The sequence below is a fragment of the Gossypium raimondii genome, chromosome 12 (assembly GCF_025698545.1).
Source record: "Gossypium raimondii isolate GPD5lz chromosome 12, ASM2569854v1, whole genome shotgun sequence".
Lineage (NCBI taxonomy): Eukaryota > Viridiplantae > Streptophyta > Magnoliopsida > Malvales > Malvaceae > Gossypium > Gossypium raimondii.
Window position 1 is genome coordinate 31,105,697 of NC_068576.1, and position 21,541 is coordinate 31,127,237.

General features: G+C 32.3%; 1 long non-coding RNA gene across 1 annotated transcript; it reads left to right on the top strand.

The window, feature by feature from the left end:
- The first annotated feature begins 15,675 nt into the window (after positions 1-15,675).
- Positions 15,676-19,956, top strand: LOC105762116 (uncharacterized). The gene is made up of 5 exons (XR_008192179.1): positions 15,676-15,840; positions 15,937-15,993; positions 17,035-17,116; positions 18,165-19,717; positions 19,824-19,956. It is a non-coding gene; the product is annotated as an uncharacterized LOC105762116 (long non-coding RNA).
- The last annotated feature ends 1,585 nt before the right edge of the window (positions 19,957-21,541 follow it).

A 21,541-nucleotide genomic window follows, 5' to 3' on the forward strand; every position in this document is an offset into this window, starting at 1 on the left:
CTGTGTGTGATTACATAGCCTGAACAGGAAGGTCGTGTAGGCCACACGGTTGGCTTATTAGGCTATGCAGACTCTTTTTGGCCAATTTGAAGGCCCAATTAAGGGACTCAAAAATTTTATTTGTGGGCATTTTGTTGGCTTATAAAAGCAGAAAATTTAGTATTTTACACATGAGTAAGTTTAGGAAGCATGTTAAGTAAGTTTCGCTTTGTATATGTTATGTGTTATGTTATGCTTTGTATTATATACGTTTAGATATGCATGCTATACAACCTATGTGATATGTATGTATGTTAACATGATTATGCATCTGCATTGGGGTGGGTTTTGATATGATGCAGGAAGTGTACTCTGGCCGTTCTATTGCAACTTTGGTAGTTAAACCCCAACTTCTTTCTGGTAGCTTAGTTGTACATTTATGAGTGGCATACCGCCACGTACTGGTGTGATTGGATGGATGGACTCCTGTAGTCCTAATTGGTGTGATTGGTTGGATAGAGATGGTGTGTAGCGGATGGGGGTGGGATTTACTCTGATATGCTATATGTTTTGAGAATATGATAAATGTTATATGATTCAAAAATACGAAAATTTTGATTAGATAATTGCATATGAGAATTCTATAAGTAAAATTTTGTATGTGGGCCAAGTTACACACTGAGCTTCTAGCACATTTTTTTTTGTTTTTTTTCGTTTTAGGTAGTCCTCAAACTTAGGATTGGGCAACGATTCTGGAGCTTGGTTCAAACATTTTGGTTTAAAGTATGTTTTGAGTTAAAATTACGGATTTTTGGACTTTTAATTTTGATTTTGGTATTTATTTTGCAAACGTATTATTTATAATCAAAATTTTAATCAAGACAGCGTAACTAACAAGATTCTATGGTTTTATAAGACAAAAATCCCAATATATTTTTAGCTGCAAAGTTTCTGAAACTCGATACGATGTTTTACCATGCAATTGATCAAGCCTTTGGGTCTATTTAAATAAGTTAATAAAATATGATTTACGTCAAAACCCACACAATTTTCAAAATCCCTACATTTTTTATAATCTAATTTGTTTTGTTTACCCTTGAATTAAAAATGAGATTTTCTCAAAAACTAAGCGACAATGTTTTTACGTAATGATGTAACCTTCACAATCTGACTGTAACGTCCAAGCCAGGTTTGGGGTGTTTTAATGTATCGGCTAACAACACTAACAACATGTGAAATATCGGGACGAGTGCATACCATTGCATACATCAAACTTCCAGTTGCGCTTGAATAAAGTACTTTTGACATGTACCTTTCATCTTCTTCATTTTGTGGGGAATTTAAAATTGAGAGTTTAAAGTGTGCAGCTAAAGAGGTAATTACTAGTTTTGCATCTTGCATCTCTAATTGCTCAAGGATCTTCTTGATGTACCTTTGTTGCAATAAAAAGAATTTCGCTGAATGTCCATCTCTCAAAATTTTCCATCCCCAAAATTTTCTTTACTACACCTGAATCCTTCATCTCGAATGTAGTGTTAAGCATGGTTTTAAAAAGATCAATTTTAGATGGGTTCTTAGCCACAATTAATATATCATCATAATAAAGCAACAAATATATAAAATAACCATCATCAAGAAATTGTAGATAAACACAACTGTCATACTTCCTTCGAGAAAAACCAATACTCAACATGAAGGAGTCAAACATTTTATACCATTACCGAGGAGATTGCTTCAAATCGTACGAAGACTTTTTTAAGAACAAACATGATCTTCTTTACCTTCAGCTTTGAAGCCTTCTGGTTATTGCATGTAGATATCCTCCTCAAGGTCACTGTGAAGGAAAGTGGTCTTCACATCTAATTGCTTTAACTCAAGATTATATGATGCAACAAGGGCCAAAAGCACCCGAATAAACGTATGTTTCACTACAAAAGAGAAAACATCATGAAAATCAACTCTCTCCACTTGATTGTAGCCCTTTGCAACCAATTTTACCTCATACATAGTGTTGTTAGGACCCAAACCTTTCTTTTTAAACACCCATTTGCAACAAACGGTTCTTTTACTGATGGGTTGTTTAACTAGCCTCCAAGTCTCATTTTTTGGAAGAGATTTCATATTTTCTTCCATTACAACGAGCCATTTGCTAGAATTAAAGGCTTGAACTACCTTATAATAACACGAAGGATCGGTTAAATCAATTCTCTCGGCAACACTCAAAGCATAAGCACTAGGTTTCCTTCATAACATTTATGTGGTGGCCAAATTTCTCATCTTCTCCTTTCACGAGCCAACTTATAATTAGTTGACTGAGATGGTGAGGGTACCTGAGGGTCTAATGGAACTCCAAACAGATCCGAAACAACTTCAATCTTGTAAAAATCAAAATTTTGTTGTCATCATGATGTCATGTGACTTTTCATTGGGACGAGAACTCTGTTCATCGCGTTATTACGATGTTGGGCATTTGCTCATTGGGACGTCACCCCCTGTTTCAACTTTTGACTTCACCTTGCTCAAGACACTCTGATTTGTTGTGTCTTTAAAAGTAGAAGTCCCTTTTTCTGATCGAAACATGGCAGATTCATCAAACGTAACATCTCTGCTAAAAAATATTTTTCAGATTCTGATCACCACAGCTGAATTTTTTTTTGTACCGACTGAGTATCCTAAAAAGGTGCATTTAACGACCCTTGGTTCGAGCTTTCCTTGGTTAACTTTAGCATAAGCAGGAAAATTGAAAATTCTAAGATTAGAATAATTAGGAGGATTACCTAACCATATCTCCTTTGGAACTTTACCATTAAATTCTCGATGAGGAGACCAATTTAGCAAATAACTTACCAGGTTTATAGCTTCAGCCCAAAATTCCTTCCCTAAGCCTACATTAGAAAGCATGCATCGAGCCCTTTCTAGCAAGGTTCTATTCATTCTTTCTACAACTCCATTATGTTGCCGAGTTCCAACAACAATTCGATGTCTTTCAATTCCTTCCTATTTGCAGAAATCATTAAACTCTGACAAACATAACTCAAGACTATTATTCATTCTCAACCGCTTCACAGATTTTCTAGTTTGTTTTTCTAACAATGTCTTCTACTGTTTGAAGATTCTAAAGACTTAGCTTTTCTATTTCAAGAAATAAACACTAACTTTTCTAGAGTGATCATTAATAAAAGTTAGGAAATATCTATTACCTCATTTTGAGATGTCAGAAGATGGAACCCATAAATCGGAATGAATATAATCTAGAGTCCCTTTTGTTTTGTGTACTGTTAAATCAAAACTGACTTGGGTTTGTTTCCCACAAACGCAATGCTCGTAGAAACCTAACTTATCAACTCCAATGTCTTTGAGAAGACCTCTATTGCACAAGACTGTCATACCTTTTTCACTTATATGTGCAACACCCCAAACTCGATCCGATGAACTGGATCCGAATCATGGGTGTTACCACACTACTACTGTTATAACTTAGCTCTACTTACACAAATTACAATTGACTTCAACTACTTAATTAAAAGACTTCATACTACAATACATAAGTATAAACATGGAAGAATTTTGGTTATAATACATTAGGATTTTTATTAAAAGTATTATTTCAATAATGTCATGGTCTAACGTAATTATTTCGATTCAATGGCTTCTATGCATAAAATAGACTCAACCACGCCATTAAAGCTTGCTCTGTATGCATAATAATTCGATATGTTGCTCCTTGGGCATTGTCCTGGCATCGTTTCCCCCAAGGGCAGCTTCACATTCAACCTGAAATAGAAAACACAATCCATCTAAGTTCATGAGAACTTAGTGAAAACAAATCATTTATACCTTAGTCATTGATTTCCATAAATGGGAAGATAGTCCATCATCATCAACTCCATTTCTTAAATATTCAGTTGTTTGTCACCAAGAATAGTTTACCATTAACGAAACATAGTCCTTCCTTCTATTTACTATATCATGGTCAATTCCCCTTAACATTGTTTCGTCAGTGGCTTCATCCTTTCAGAACTAACCTTCATGCTCATCTTAACCACGATTCCCTTACTCAATTCTATTTGCAAAATGATGTTTGATTCTTATGTTTCTTCAACTACCCTTTCTTCTTATTGTTCACTGATAGATACCCTTAATCAAACGATCAAATGTAGCCTTTACTTAGGTTTGTTCTTTAAATTTTCTTAGTTTTTTCTTTGTATTCATCATATACTTTAGCCCACTTTAATATTTCTGATGTTGGCTTAAAGTCATGTAGAATACGCCATGTTATTTCATACGAAACCCTTTACAGAGAGATTCATCAGTTCATTATCTTCAATCATATCTTAACCTTGTATAGTACTTTCCATACAATTAATAGATACTTGATACCATACTAATCTTATAGAGCCCTTTTCAGAATTATATTGAACACTCCATACAGCTTTGTACAGAACACACCACAAGGGAATCTATTAGAATATGTCACAAAGGCTTTCCATTCAGAATATGCCATAAAGGTTTTCCATTCAGAATACTCCATAAAAGGCAGTCCTTAAGAGTGCACTATGAAGGCGTTCCTTACAGAGTTTGCCACAAAGGCATTCCTTTAATATTTCACCACGAAGGTTACTCTTTCATGTCTTGCCACGAAGGCTTTTCTTTCATGACATGTTTTACAATATGGATTCACCTAGACTCACACTTTGTGAGGTTTGCGTATCGTCGTTTTGGGACACGTATAGAACCTTTTGGGTAATCACCTTCTTTTAGTTCTTTCCATATGATTCCATAGCCTAGCTATGGTCTTACACGATGTGCTGCTTTAGCCATAGACTTTATTTTAGATATTCATATTGGAGATTGTGTTTTTAGTCCCGACGGGCCCATTGTGACTCCACCGTAATGAATAGACACAGACTCACTTGACAAACTCTTCATACATTGATATAATTCAAGACTCAACGCTTGATTCATGCAGACACTAAAGCTATTTCACACTTCATCATATATTTACAGACATACCCAAACAACCATACTTTAACTTTAGGATTCCTATTACGTACTTAAACTCATCAGATTTCATACAAGCTACACATGGAAAGTCCATCAAATATTCATGTTATAGAATAATCATCATGCCATACTTTTCTAGTTTCGATTGCATAGATCAATCACCTTTTACAGAAACTCTCACATAGACAATACGCAAACAAGAGTTGGCTTAGAGACTTACCAAACAACTACAGATAGCAACTTGAACCTTAGATCCAGCATCCAATTAGGGATTGCAGCAACCATTGCCTTATAAAATGGAAAATCACCATTAAAACTCATTTCAAATAACCTTGTCATCATCTCTAACCTAGATAACCCACATAAAAAGCCTTACTTCTTCATCTTACGATTCATACATTCTTAAAGGCCTAATATTTCATAACGCACGAAGCCATAAAACTTACCTTGACATGGAGAATCATCCATATAATCAAGGATTTCATGTTCAACTCGAAGAAATACCTTGTTGCTTCTTAAGCCTTAGATAAAAATATTCTAAAAGAAAGAAGAAGAGAACTCCTATATCCAAATCTTGAATATCTATTAATATAGTATAAGTCCCTATTGGAACTTGACAAGTGTCACATTTTACTGTATTGCCTTATCTAAAAAACCACAACTTTCGAGAAACCTACTTGAATACCCCTTTATCTTTTACCTATTTCATTTCATATTCAGTTGGTTCCTAACCAACTTACCTTGCAATATAACTTGCACAATGCCATGGTTAAAGCACACTATTCTTCTAACGTGAACTCACACTCTCAATAACCTTCCAATTGGTCACTACCTTATTCCAATTGACATAGCCATCTGACATAGTGTTTTCATTCACTGAAACATATAATTGTATCCTCCCTCTTTATACGCCAAAAATGTACCTAAGCAAATACCATTCTACCAGTCATAATATCTTAGGACTATTCACCAAACCTTATACTCGCCAGAACTGGGGTGCTACAATATGACCCAACCGCATGTGCCAAAGTTTGGTTGAATCAGAATCGATGGAGAGAGAGTCACGTCGTGTCACCGCGATGTCAGGTTGATTCTCTTTGCGACTTGGTGGTTATTTGGATTTTCTTCACTAATTGCAGTCACACCAATAACATTTGACCCTTGTAGAACACATAGGTCACCCTTTTTATTTCCTCTCATCACATTAAGAGCCGCCATGAGAAACTTTTAAGCCATTTAGCTCAATGACTATCCTACAACCGTTAGAATCTAAAATTCCCAATGAAATAAGATTTTTCTTTAAATCAGGAACTTACCTAACATCTGGCAATGCCTGAATAATTTTGCCGTGCATTCTAATTTGTAATGTTCCAACTCTAAATATTTTACATGGAGAGTTATTCCCCATCAATATAACTCCACCTTCAATTAAACTGTATGTGAAGAACTAGTCCCTGTTGGGACACATATGATATGAGCACCCTGAATCTAAGATTCATTTGGAAGTAAGATGAGAGCTTTCACTCGTTGATACCAACAAGAAATCATCACCTCTGTACTCGACTATAATAGCATCAGCAATTTAGTCTTTCTATTTATCTTTCTCGTCATTTTTGACATCCCTTTTTATTTTATTTTGAATTTTCCAACATTCTGCCTTAACATGGCCCGCCTTTTTAAAATAGCCACAATATTTGTCATGATTTCTAAATTTGGACCTTGCTTTAGATCTACTTTGATATGTTGTTTTGGCTTGTTGTCTGCCTCTTGCAACTAAAATTGAGCTTACCCATTTGAGTTTTTTTGTTTGGGCCTAACTCGTTGTTGAGTTTATCCTTGCTTAGAAGATAAAGGATCTCTCTCATAAATCAAAGTTTCCCTGAAATTTTTATTAAAAGAAGGCAAAAAGCATAACAACAACATAGCTTGATCTTTGTCACTGAAATCTGCTTTGAGATTCTTTAAGTCATTAAGAATGGTAATAAACTCGCTAATATGAGTTCTAATGGACTCACCTTTGGCAATTCTGAACATGTAGAGATGTTTTAATACTAACCTATTGGCCAGAGATTTCATCATATATAAGACTTCTAGTTTCCTTCATAACACAGATGTTTTTTTCTCCATCAGAACCTCCTATAACACATTATTCGTAAGGCATAATTGAATAGTGGATAGAGCCTTTTCATCGAGCTCTTCCTATTTTGACTGATCCATATTTGCGGGTTTCTACCTGGTAACGACCTTTTTCAGACCGTTCTGAACCACTATTATCGTCATCCGAGCTGGCCACAAACTAAAATTTGTAATTCCGTTGAACTTCTCGATATCGAACCTTAACGCTGACACCTCTGAACGGGTTGATTGTGGAAATCGAACTACTCTGACACCAGTTTTTAGGGGAAAAACCCAATTAAACAACAAATAAAGTGAATTAAATAAGGATAAAAAAATCGAACATGCAAATTTTACGTGGAAAAACTCCTCAATAGAGGATAAAAAACTAGGAGCGAAAGGAAATTTCACTATAATAAATTAGTACAAAATATGGAGAGAGTTAAAAAGAACTTGAATCCCCACAAGAAAAACCTTTCAAAACAAAGAACAAAATTCTCTCAATCTAAATAATTTTTGTTGTCTAAAACCTAGAGTAACTAAAGCCTATTTATAAGCTGAAATTCGTAGCATATATGACTACAACAACTCTAGGTTAATCAAAATTTAAGTGCGAAACTAAAAACAGAGTTTAACTAGAAAAAGAAAAGCCAAAATAAACTTTGGTAAAAATAATAGGCATTCTCCTATAGAAGGCATACCAGATTACCTAGTGAAAGAGGTGGAGAATGTCATTGGGGATGGCATGCAGAAAGGGGGGAATCTGATAATGGGGGTTCATCTTGAAGGTGTTCCTCTCTATCCATGGTGTCTGGGTGTCTTAAGGATAGTTGGGTATGAATATAGGTGACGAGGGAGACGGAGGGTTAGGAATGCTAGGTTTCATTTTTGATTTGTAAGTTTGGGAGACCGACGGGTTAATTGAGAGTAGAAATGGAGGTTGAAGTTGGGATTTCAATCATTTTTCTCTAGAAACATGTAATGGGTCTGTTCTTGGAAGTTATAGGAATGGCCCTTGAGCTTTAATGATACTAAATATTCTAGTAAAGGTTGGGTCCATTTTACTAGGCTAGGGTTTAATTGGGTTCTATTAGGGACTTTTAGATGTTTTCATTTGGATTTTAATTTGGTTGTTGTTTCTGATTAGTTTCCACTCTTTCAATAAAGACTCCAACTAGTTTCCATTCAAAAAAAAATTATTATACAACTTATGTATAAAAAAAATTATAAAATATTTTTAAATTTAATTAAAATAAAAAATTATTTATTTATAGAAGCTTTTTATTTTTTATTATGGTTTATTTCATGTATAAAGTATTAGCAAAACTCGTAAATTAAAAATAATATAACAAATTTGATTAATTGGATAAACCCAAAATCATATTTATAACACACTATTATCCTCTAACACATGCATTACTTTTTTTTTGGAAAATACATCAATTCTCGGCCTTCTCAACCCATACTTGCAATCATAAACAAAAAAAATCATCACAATTTTCACTGTTTTGAAACAAAAGCTCAAAATTAAATCAAAATTAACATACAATAAATAAAGGAAAAAGGCCCAAAATTTATAATGGGAACCAACTATCTTAACTTTATTTTTTATTCTCTGCAAAAGCTTTTCACAAATCAATCAAATTAACTTGAAACCCATAAGTAGAACTTGTCTCTTGAGCTTCTTTGCATTCATCTCCATGAACATGATGTGCATTAAAATAAAAAATATTATAAAAATGATTATATTATTATTAGATAATGTAACACCTCATACCTAATCCGATCGACAGATTCAAGACGTGAGATGCCACATTTATTACTAAAGCAACTATGATTTCATTTCATATCTAATAGACAAGTCATATGAGAAATTTTAATTTCAAATCTCAATAAAACACAATATTTATTCAAATCCGGAGTATAAACGAGCTTATGAAAGCTCTTGTGAACACTGTTAATAAATGAAGGACTAAAACGTAAGCATTTTTAAAATATCGAAGTAATGTAGGTCATTAAAAATTCATGCTAAGACACTCATGGCAGAAACATGATATCATGCCTTCAATTGAGGTAAGCCGCGATCTTGAAGATAGGAAGTAGACGTCGTGTCTTCAACAGCAGAATGTTGTGACACCAACAAAAGGATGTCGCAACTATGAAGGCAGTTTCCCCCAAATTTTGCCTCAAACCCACCGAACATCAATACCAAATGGTCTAAATGACCAAACTACTCAACCTATCAAAATTTAAGCATCAACTCAAATGCCAATTCATCAGTCACATCATATCACTCACCTATTAGTGCATTATTTCAAGTACAAACCTATTTATTCTAGATTCGAGCAACATAATCATTTACATGACATGATGATTTATTTGATCAATTAAAAGACGTGATTGTGTTTTCCAAGATTTATTTCAGATCTGAATATTACCATCTGAAAGTTAAAGATAGTGACCTACTAAAAACAATGTTCCATATGTGATATGATTACTATTACTTCCTAATGATGTCGTTTGTACTGACGAATGCTCTTGCAGCTTTCATAGATCTTATGAACCGTATTTTTAGCCATTTTTAGATCATTTTGTTGTCGTATTTATTGAAAACATCCTAATATGCTCAAAATTCAAGGAGAAACATGATAAACATCTAAGGATTGTATTAAATGTGTTGCTGGAGAAGAAACAATACAATAAGCTCAATAAATGTGAATTTTGGTTATCAGAGGTTGTATTTCTGGGTCATGTAATATCATCCAAGGGAGTGTGTGTGGATGACAAGAAAATTGAAGCTATCTTGCAATGAAATTTTCTGCAAAATGTAACAAAAGTTCGAAGCTTCTTGGGTTTAGTTGACTATTACAGAAAAATTGTGAATGAATTCTCCAAAATAGCGTTGCCTATGATGAGACTAATGCAAAAAGATGTGTCAATTTTGTGGAATGATCAGTACCAAAAAATTTTTGAAAAACTAAAAACGATGTTGACAGAAGCACCAATATTGACTTTACTTGAATCAGGAAAAGAATTTTTAGTATCCAATGATGCTTCTTTGAATGGGTTGAGTAGTATATTGATGTAGGATGGCAAGATGATTACTTATGCATCCCAACAGGTAAAGTTGCATAAATGTAATTATCTGACACATGATTTAGGGTCGGTCTCTATGCTTTTCACTTTGAAATTTTGGAGACATTATTGATATGGCAAAAAGTGCTACAGTTATACCAACCACAAAAGTCTTAAATACCTCCTTGCCCAAAAGGATTTGAATTTGAGAAAACATCGTTGGGTTGAATTGTTGAAAGATTATGATTGCATAATTGATTATCATCCCAAGAAGGCCAATGTGGTAGCTAATGCCTTGAGCCGAAAACCGCTAGTCTAATTCAGATCAATGTTTGCTCAATTGATCATTTGTGGCAATGACAGCTTATTAGCTTATTTGAAATTGAAATTGATGTTAATTCAGCAAGTCAAGGAGACACAACTTTCAGATGCTAAACTTTTAGAGGAAATAAAGCTTGGTCATCAAGGTAGTGTTGAAAATTTCAGCATCGATGAAGATGATTGCCTTCAATTTCACAATCGAATTTATGTACCTAGTAATGTTGAGTTGAAGCAATTGATTAATCGTGAAGCTCATGATGGTTCATTCGCTATGCATCTTGGTGGTGCAAAAATGTACCATGAATTACGAGAATCAGATTGGTGGTCATGTATTGACCTACTGCCAAATGTGGTGGTAATTTTAGTACATTTTGGCACTTAAGAAGCTTCTTTTTTGGTCGTTTTATATTTAATTATCGCATTTTTAGCTTTTGTAGTTTAGATTTAATTGTGTATAAAATAAATGTTCTTACGTAAGAATTGATGTTAGTTGACCTATTAGGCCAATACGGGCCTTAGGTAGTTCTTGCAATGCCCCAAACCCAACCCAATTCACCAGGTCTAGATTTCGGATGTTACTACACAAAACTTAATCCTAAACAAAAAACAATTTACAATTACCTATTTCTTTAACATGATCTTTGGCATTTTAATTAAAAACTTATTACAATAAAACAAGGGAAGTATTTAGAATATATTTGATTACATCAATCTTGATACAAATCTTTACAAGATAGAAGTTTATTTCATACAAACACAAAAGGGCTATTCCTAGACTACGCCACATATCCACTGTATGCATAATAGCCCACTCCACCACCATCTTGGCAAACTCCTAGCATTGTCCCTTTAGGCAAAGTCTCCTTTCAAATACCTAAAAAGCAATAACAAATCTTGTAAGTGTAGGAGTACTTAGTGAGCTCATTATAACCGACCGCCTCTGGATGTATCAACGTCTAGAGTGTGAATACTACAACTAAAATATATGAATTGAAGCGGTGTCCGCAAGTATACGGGTCAAGTTGTAATATAGTTACAACAAAGCAAGTAAGTACTCTGAGTATTGTACCCAATGGAGGCGAGTACTAAATTAATGTCAACATAAACGCAAATAGAAGTAATTAGTAGTTTAAATAAATTATAGTATGATAAAGCATAAAAGAAGTATTTTAGGGTTTTTATAAATAATAAAATAAAAATAACAAAAGGAAAGTGAACGTCGAAAATATAAATTCTAACTTAATCAAATCTACGTATGGGTGATTAGCTCTTTTGGTGATCATAACTAATTCTTATTTTGGGTTTCTACTCAATCAACTAGTCTCTATCTTAGTAGGATCTCTCGATCTTCCACTAAACTAACAAGTCGACAAGAACTACTTATCTTTCGACCTCACAGCCCAAACCGGTTCGAGGCTAAGGTGTTCACGAATAGGCCATACCAATTTTGGGTTAATTTCCACCTAAATGACTTCCTATGGTTGTCAAGCCTAGGTTTTAAGTTCTTCCTCTCCCAAATAGCCGATCCGTTAAGAAAACCCTACATAATAATTAATTAATCACACCTCCACTCACTAATCCCCCATAAAAGGATTAGTTCATTATGGATCTCATGAACACAATAATCTTGGTAATAAAGATAAGCATGAATAATAAATCAAGAGAAATGTTTAGGAGAATCCTAAATTGTATTGAGTGAAACGTAGGATCCACACTAGTTTGATCACAGTTACAACTCAAGTTCTCTAACGAACATGAAATAGAAAAGAACTGAAACAAACCTAAAACCTAAATGAAAGGAAAAACTAAAGACTAAATTTACAAAGAAAAGCTTAAAATATCAAAACTTGTCTTTAACAAGTGTTTTAAGAGCCTATTTATAAAGTTATGGTTGTCACCGTCCTTAACCCTAGTTCAACCGATGTTCTTGTGTTTAATATTCATTGTGTGGACCAAAACGCCCTTGGCTCGTAAGTGTTTCTCATACAGGATTGATGTTCCGACACCCTAGTTCTTGTGTCATGACATCAAAGGAAGTATGCATGGTTCAAGGCTAGCTTTAGGGGTTTGTCGTGACATCCCTTGGCTATGTCGTGACACACAAGGTAGTATAACAATCTTGGCATTCTACTCCTTGTATTGCGACATCAAACTCCCTGTGTTGCAACATAGCGACCAATTTTGAGTTCCTATGCCTTTGAATGGCCTCCTGCACAATTACTAAGTATGTTAGCTCACTTTTAGGACTTAGTCGGCCCCTAAGGTCAATAAAAGACTCAAAATGCACTTTTTATTGAAATTAACTAAACTATGAAAACATAAGTAAAACATAATAAAATTGCTCATATTCAAGCTCCTCAAGTACGAAAACCAGTTTAATCTGCTACACTGAATTACGGTAGATCAAACTTCCCCACACTTAAGCCATTGCTTGTCCTCAAGCAAACAAGACAAAAATAAAAACATAAAAGGTGCCCCTTGAACAAGTATAGTACAAAGATTGGTTTTAGAGTACATAACTAGATATTTTCATATTCACACATAATCCTGGCATGATAAATAAACAACTTACCACTTTTACTATCAAACACCTAAGTTTAATATATTACAAAGTACACAAACATTAAGGTTTTCAAACATATGCATCCATCAACAAATCATACAGGTAATTTGGTTATCCTAGTAGAATACAAATAGTTGTAAATGCAATTACTTAATATGATGTCAATTCATGAATAAGTCTACCTAAGTTACATAGGCCTTTTCGGCTTGTAACATTTTGAGGCTTAGGACAGGTATGGAATTCAAGAATAGGAAGCATCAAAATAGTTTCAAGCACGAAAATAGTTCGGCACATCGTTTTTCTCCCTATTCTCCCCCTTAGTGGCCCTTACTCGTTCACCGCCTTATATCAATGCAAGGAAAAAAAATGTGGCTTTACAGTATCACTTCGGTGATCGCAACGCCTTTGACTTAGCCGAAACTCCTAGGTCGGGTTGGGGGTGTTACATGCTTCTAGTTTTTGTTGTTACAGATTCTATATAAATCACTATATAGTGAAGTTTATATTAAAATCCTTAAATAGTTTAAAATGTTGGAAGCGTATGGAAATTCTCACAAAATTGTTCAATACCTTTGCGTAAATGAACATATGTATTATGGAAGGACCATGATCAAAGTTTGTTATGATTATTGTTGAAACTCCTGAAGAGATCAAAATATATTTCCTCAATATTCTTCCTCACTCATCACTTCCAGAAGAATGATGATATAAACCTTTATCAAATCCATTCAAGTGATCATTTGAAAAGTTAGTATTCAATATTAAATACGTAGATTATGAGCTATTGTATGATGTTGTCAAAAGGGAATAAATATGCATTTTACTCTTTTTCCTTAACGATGTTTTGTCTCATTAGGTTTTACTAGTAAGATTTTTAATAAGGTAGCCTAGTATGTGTATTATAGATATGTGTACTCTTTTCCTTCATTAAGATTTTTTCTCACAAGTTTTTTTAATCTTAGTAAGGTTTTAGCAGAACTCATTATCCATCAATAGATATTCAAGAGGGAGTGTTATAAATACTTTATAATAATGTGGATACCCATTAGGATAAAAAGTTTAATTACTTTAGGACTTTAGTGTCCACTAGGATTAGAATTTTATCTCATTTATACTTCTCATGTCTATAAATATAGACTTAAGAGAAACATTATAATTGATTCCTATTAATGAATAAATACATATGTGCGAACAATTTTTAGGGAGCCGAATGAAATTTTAATTTTAATAGTTTATATCTTTATAATTTTTAAAGGATTAAATAAATTTTTTCTAATTTTAGGGGGGAAAGTGCAACTTTACCTTTACTAATTTAAATTTTTTTAAAAATTTAAAGGGCCTAAATAACAATTTTTTATTTTAGGGGGCAGGGCCCTTGCCAAACCCCTTAGATTCATGTTTACTCTTTTGTTTTCAAATTTCTCTTGTACTTTACTCTCTTTATTATTTATTTTATAACATAAAAAATTTATTACTAAATATTTAGAAATTTTAATATATATATTTTCAATAAAATATTAAGAATATTACATAAAATCTAGAATTATTATTAATGTCAAAGTTTATTATTAAAATAAAATTTATCATTAAATAACTTTATTAAAACAATAAATTTTATTTCTTATATTAATAATTCATTATATGATAAATATAAATATATTTAATATTATTGTAAATTATAATAAATGAGATTAATCTTTTAATTTTTTTTGGTATTCTTCAAGTCCGTCTTACACTGTCCATGTTTGGGGTTCATGACTACCCTTCTTAATAATATTGTCTTCAAGGTTTGAACATGCATTCTCCATTGAGAGTGCAATAGATCTTACCACTGCACCACACAATAATCAGTAATCTTTTAATATTTTTAAAAATTAAAATTAAATCTTTATTATTGATACAATAATATTTTGTCTTTATTCAAATTAATTTCTATATAAAAATTAAATTACTCATAAAAATAATTTATACTCTTCAAAATCAAAATCATTTAAAAAACTGAATATTATTTTTCATTAATCAAACTAATTTCCATGAGAAAGAACATCTTCCATACATGATTTTGGTCAAACTCTATTTTACATTAAAGAAATATAGAGAGAGAGAGAGAGAGATGCACATATACTAGGCTTATATAGACTCACTTTATGAGGAAAAGGAAAATGTTAGGTTCATGTCTTTGGAAAGATTCGGTGGATTGAATATTAGGTTCATTGTCGTATTTTTATCTGTAGACTCCTATTTCGGATATGGTCCAATGAATTAGGTTCAAAATGCTGATATACATCAACAGATTATTACTTAAAATTTCTGAGAGTTTCTTGTTTTTCACTTTCTTCCAGAATTCCTTTGTTGACTTTATTTGTTCATGTCTTCAACAATAAACAACTACGGGTGAACAAAATTCGATTCGATTCGAAAAAATTGAAAAAAAATTTCAAATTTCGAATTATTCGAATCGAGTTAATCGAATCAATTCGATTTTTTTTTTGAATTTCGAGTTCGAATCGAGTTGAATTTTCGAATTCGAATAACTCGAATAATTCAAATAATTCGAATGTAAACTATATTTTTTATTTTTAAAATACACCACATATATTTTTTATTTTTAAAAAACACTACATTTAAAAATTAAAAGTTAAAACAAAATCACTTCCAAGCCCGTGCCCTCCCTCCTCCCTTTTTTCCCCAATTCGAAAATCTTCACCTCCGGTCCACCCTCCTCCACCGATCCACCTCCGGTCCTCCACGGCTGACGGCTCCACCCAATTCCAAAATCAGAGGTATGTTAACTTTTATTCCTTTCCTTACGCTGTATTTATATACGGTCTCAAAAGTCTTCAATGGGTTTCTCAGTTTCTGGACTTTCTTCCTTACAGTACCTTAATTTGAGCTCTGCCTCTGCGAATCTTTCTAAAGCAATTGATTGGGTACAGGTAACATTCAAACTTCCCTCTTTGTTGGAGTTGCACTTGTCAGCTTGTGGTTTAGAAGACTACTCTCAACTCGCAAGTTAAAGTTGGAAAACCTGTATTGCACAAGCATGCCTTTCATTTTAATTGATGCTTTTATTTGTCTGGTACCTTTAGAAACAAAAACATACAAAAGAGGTTTAGGGTTTGATAGTCTTCTGTTTTTTATTTGTTCGTACATACATTAATAAATGGAGTCTCCCAATTACCTATACTGCTATACACTTGATCGGTTGATCCCAGTCTTGGTAAACAGCAGAAAGTCAGAAATTGTTGTTCTTTGTGTGTTTAAAATTTTGTCTTTGTAATTTGACTAAACGCAAAAATTCGGATTCTTTCTTCTCAAATTTCAATTTTCATGGTTTAATTCTTTAAAGAATAGAGCTATGTTTTTGTATAAAAAAAATTTCACTTTGTTTATTCATCTGCTTTTTTTTTGTTTAAATTCTCTGTTGAGATACTTTTTTTAACGAAATGCAGCAAGTCCATCGAAAAAAGGTGGGTTTTTTCTTTTCTTTTCAATGACTTACTTTTTTAATCCTTCTGGAGTTACTTTAACCCAATAAAGTTGTCTTCTTTCCTAACATGTTTGCTAAGTTGGTAATCTGAAACTTTGATTAGTTATAAAGGAATAATATTATTATCTGCTCAATGATTAGTCAATGTTTTTGCGCATATTTTCTAATCTGTCCTTTTATATATTATGATGATTGTCAAAATTTTTGATACTGTGTTCACTTGTAGCTTGTTGGTTATGAGTTAAAATTTTAATATTGAGTAGTTTTTTCTTCTTTCCTGTTAGAGTATGATGCAGAAAATCCAAAAATTATCTCAAAATGCGAGCATCATTTTCACCTTGCATGTATTCTTGAATGGATGGAAAGAAGTGACACATGTCCTGTCTGTGATAACGTTTATCTTAAAACTACGTTCATCTCTTATAAGTCAATAGGAATTATTGTATATAACCTAGCGAAATAACAATCCAGTTTTCTTATTATGCAGGAAATGATATTCAACCTACCCACCGATTAGTTTCCTTCTGCTTGATGGACTCAGCTTTAGCTGCTTGAAGTTTGTTGCAAAGGTTACAACTTGCTAAACGCATCAGAATTTCAGTTTTTACTTTTTCCGTGTTTCATCATGTATTTAGTGGCACTGCTGCAGCCTGCAGATTTGGCAATATTTTAGCTTCAAATTTCTTTTTCTTCATTTCCTTCTTAACAAATGAAAAGAAAAGGAGAAAGAAATGCAGAAAAAGTAAACAAAAACAGGTTTGGTACCATTTTAAAAGTTAATATTCATGGCCTATGTGTTACCCTAAATGTCTAGTTCAGGATGTCATTAGTTTCTACTTTCTGCCTTCACCAATGAGCGAGTACCTGAAGATGTATAAAATAGGGAACACAATAATATCATGCTGGTTTGTAATGCCTTCTTTGTCCAGAAAATCCTGCTTAGTTGCCCAAAGCAGCACATTAGCTCTCTCTATGTGTCTCTCTCTTACGCACACACATATGTTTCCATGAGCCTGCAAATTCGTATCTTGCAAACCGATATCACCCTTATTTTGTTGAATTGCTTTTGTAAATGGGATTTGGTTTATATTCATCTATATTTTATCATCATGTGCAATTGTTTGCTGATGGCTGATGTGCTGCTGCTAGTGTCATCATTGAGTTTATTAAATTTCTTAGAATGGTGAGAATTTTATTTGTGCACTGCAATGTGTTTTTCCTTTTATTCTTTTGAAATGAATACACTGGAATAGGCATTTTTTGTATTTTACATTACTCATGTACTGCATAAAATGTATGATTTTCACAACAAAGTTTGATCATTACAATTTTATTTAGGGATAAATCTCAAAACTACATATGAACTTTGATCCAATGTGCAATTTGATACAAACTTTGATTTGGTTGATGCAACTTAATAGGAAATTAAATGTGCTTCATTTCTCTATCGTCTGCTTATTTTATACATCCAATGCTTGTTTTGTTCTTCATTGCATGCAAATGCTAGCCAAATTAGATGTTCTACCAAATAAGTCTAGACATTTTCATATTTATTAAGTTTGATTTTAAACCAATTTTTGGTCATGGTTACTGATTGCAACAAATGTTTACTTGTAGATGAGTGATCCAAAGCGAGATGGTTCAACTCAAAGTTCACAAAATTCTTCCCCAAGTAGAGATGATCAAACAACAACCCAGGAAAATGTTCGAAAAAAGGATTATAAATTTTTAACAGAGGATATCTTATATGGTTTTAACAGCACATTGGGTGGATGATGAGTGGAGGTTGCAAAAAAGGATTATAAATTTTTTCCCAATATCCGCTCATAGAGGTGAAAGCATAGGTCAAGCCATCGAAAAATGTCTTCGAGATTGGGGGATTGAGAGGGTCTTCACTATTATAGTTGATAATGCATCCGCCAATAGTGTTGCCATTGAATATTTGAGAAAGAAATTGAATCATCGAAATGTTTCTGTTGCAAATGGAAGATTTATTCATATGAGATGTGTTGCACACATTCTTAATCTCATTGTGCAATACGGTATTAAAGATGCTTCTGTGTCTGTGGATCGAGTTAGAGGTGCTGTGAGGTATATAAGAGCATCACCATCGAGGTTGACAAAATTCAACCAACGAGTAAAAGAAGAAATGATAGATAGTAAGGCTCAATTGTGTTTAGATGTGCCTACTAGATAGAACTCAACATATATGATGTTAAAGGTGGCCGAAAAATATGAGCGTTCATTTGATTCATATGTACGTGATGACCATAATTTTTTTCTTGACCTTACTGCTAGAGATGGAGTTCCTACATTTGATGATTGGGAAATTGTTCGAAAAATTATAAAAGTATTAGAGCCTTTTTATCATCTTACATTGAAGGTGTCCGGATCTTTGCATGTTACCTCTCATTCACTTTTTGAAGTATTGACGGATGTGCATTGTCTTTTTTATGGGTGGCAAGATTGTGGAGATCTAGACATAATTTCTATGACTTCCAAAATGAGAAAGAAATATAATAAGTATTGGGGTGAAGGAAACAAGATCAACATGCTAGTTTACTTGGCAGTCATCTTTGATCCGCGATGTAAAATGAGTTTTTTGGACTTTGGGGTCAACTTGCTTTTTCCTAATGTTGCTAATGACATTATGAAAATGTTTGATAAAGATTTGCATTGCTTGTTCAATGAGTATTCTTCTAATGCCGGGAGAATTGAATTGTTTGAAGGTAGATCTAGTTCTTCGATAAATCTTTGTAGTTCAATGGAAATAGATCAGTCAGAAATGAAAACGGGCTTGGCCAAACAAAAATACCTTAATAAGAATAAACAAGTTAGATTAGAAAGCAAATCTGAGTTGGATAGATATTTGGGTGAGGATGAAGAACTAAACAATTCAAGTTCATTTGATTTACTATTATGATGGAAAATGAACAGTCCTAGATTCTCTATTCTTGCACAAATGGCTCGAGATATTCTTGCTATTCCTATCTCAACAGTTGCCTCGGAAAGTGCATTTAGCACCGGTGGACGTGTTCTCGATAGTTTTAGAAGTTCTCTAACTCCTCTCATGGTCGAAGCTTTGGTTTGCACACAAGATTGGCTTCGGAAATCTAATGATGCCATTAATCTTGAAGATTATTTTGATGAACTTCAAACAATGGAATATGGTAATATATAAATTTTAATTTATAAAATAAGCTTTTGTATTCTTTATATTAGTAATAGTAAGCATTCCCATAATTTAACTAACACTTTTGTATTTAAATTTGCTAGACTTATCCAAAATACCAAGATCAAGAAGGTAACATACTTAGCATTAGTTTATAAAGTTAAATGTTTATTTAATTTATTTTTGCAAAATGTTTTATTATTTAACTAACTCATTCAATACTTTTACTAAATGTTTCAAGATTATCAACGGTGTTCAAGCACAAGAAAAACTTAAACATTTCTATAATGGTTTTTGAACTGATGTGTTATTGTTATTAGTTTGGTTTGGTTTGTTATTGTTGTTGGTTAATTGGACTTTTGTTGTGTTCTTTTGGTATAGGGTTCTATTGTATTTTAGACTTTTCTTATGTTTTGTTTTTTATTATAATGTTGTTTATTTCGACTCATGCTATTTACTTGGACTTTTACTTATGTTTTTATTATAATCTTTTGTATTATTTTTGTTGTTTATTTGGAATCATGTTGTTTATTTGGGTTGATGTTGTGTTACTTTTATTTATTCACATATTTACTTCAATTTTTGTTGTATGATTATGTTTAAAAACTTTAAAGAAAATTATTTTTGAAAAATTACATAAAATAAACAACAATAATTTTATTTTATTTTTAAATTTAACTCGAACAAATAATTCGATTCGATTCAATTCGATTTCTATCTCACTCGATTCGGTTCGATAAAATTTCAAATAAAGTTAGGATGATAAAATGAGATTCAAAAACTCGATTAACTCGAAAATTTTCGATTCAATTCGATCGAATGCTCACCCCTAATAACAACCATCCACCTAAACTATATCTCCTTTATACTTACTCTTTTCTTTTTTCTATTCGCATAATAATTTTTTATCACTCCAATTATTTTTTTTTGCCTCTTTTATCAAATCATCCCAAAATAGAAAAAAAATTAAAATTTGTTAATTTTACTAACGTGACATACACGTGGATTGTCATGTGGATATCATGCCAGTATTTAATTAATTTTTAAAATTTTAAAAATATTTTTATACTTTTAAATATTTTTATAATTTTTATTTTTAAAATTTATTTTAAAATTTTTAAAATTAATTAATTGCTGACATGTCATTCACATATATGCATAACAACAAAATTAAAAACATTAATTTTTATCTATTTTAAGTGATTTGACAAAAAAATATAAATTTAAGAATTAAAAAATGAAAATTAAATTAAAAACTAAAATGATGAAAAAGTTGGAAGATAAAAAGTTGCATTATTTATTTATTTGCTAATTTTATAAATGGATTTGCCTCTTAGAAGCAAGGTACAAAGTATTGCTTACCCATCTTTATGTAATTTAAATATATAATGAATCTTTTATATAATATATAAGATTGGATGATGTTAAGATTTGATAAGATATTAAGATTTGTTTATACCACTAGAAACTTTCCTCCACAACTTCAGGGAGACCTTTTATTTATTTATTATTTAGGTTTTAATGTACATTTTAATCTCTGAAATATATCTTTTTTTAATTTTAATATTTAAATTGTGTTTTTGTTTGTTTCAATTTTAATGTTATAGAAGTTTTCAGTTTAGTCCTTATTGTATCAAACATTCCCGATCTAGTCTTTGTACGTTAGATAATCCAGTTGGGATATTTGGCCAATCATTTCTACCACATGGCATACAATAAGGTCATTGTAACATCATCATCAGAAAAAAAAAACTTTAAAAATGAAAAAATTACAAAAAAACTTATAAAATTTATAAAATTATTTTAAAATTACAAAATCATT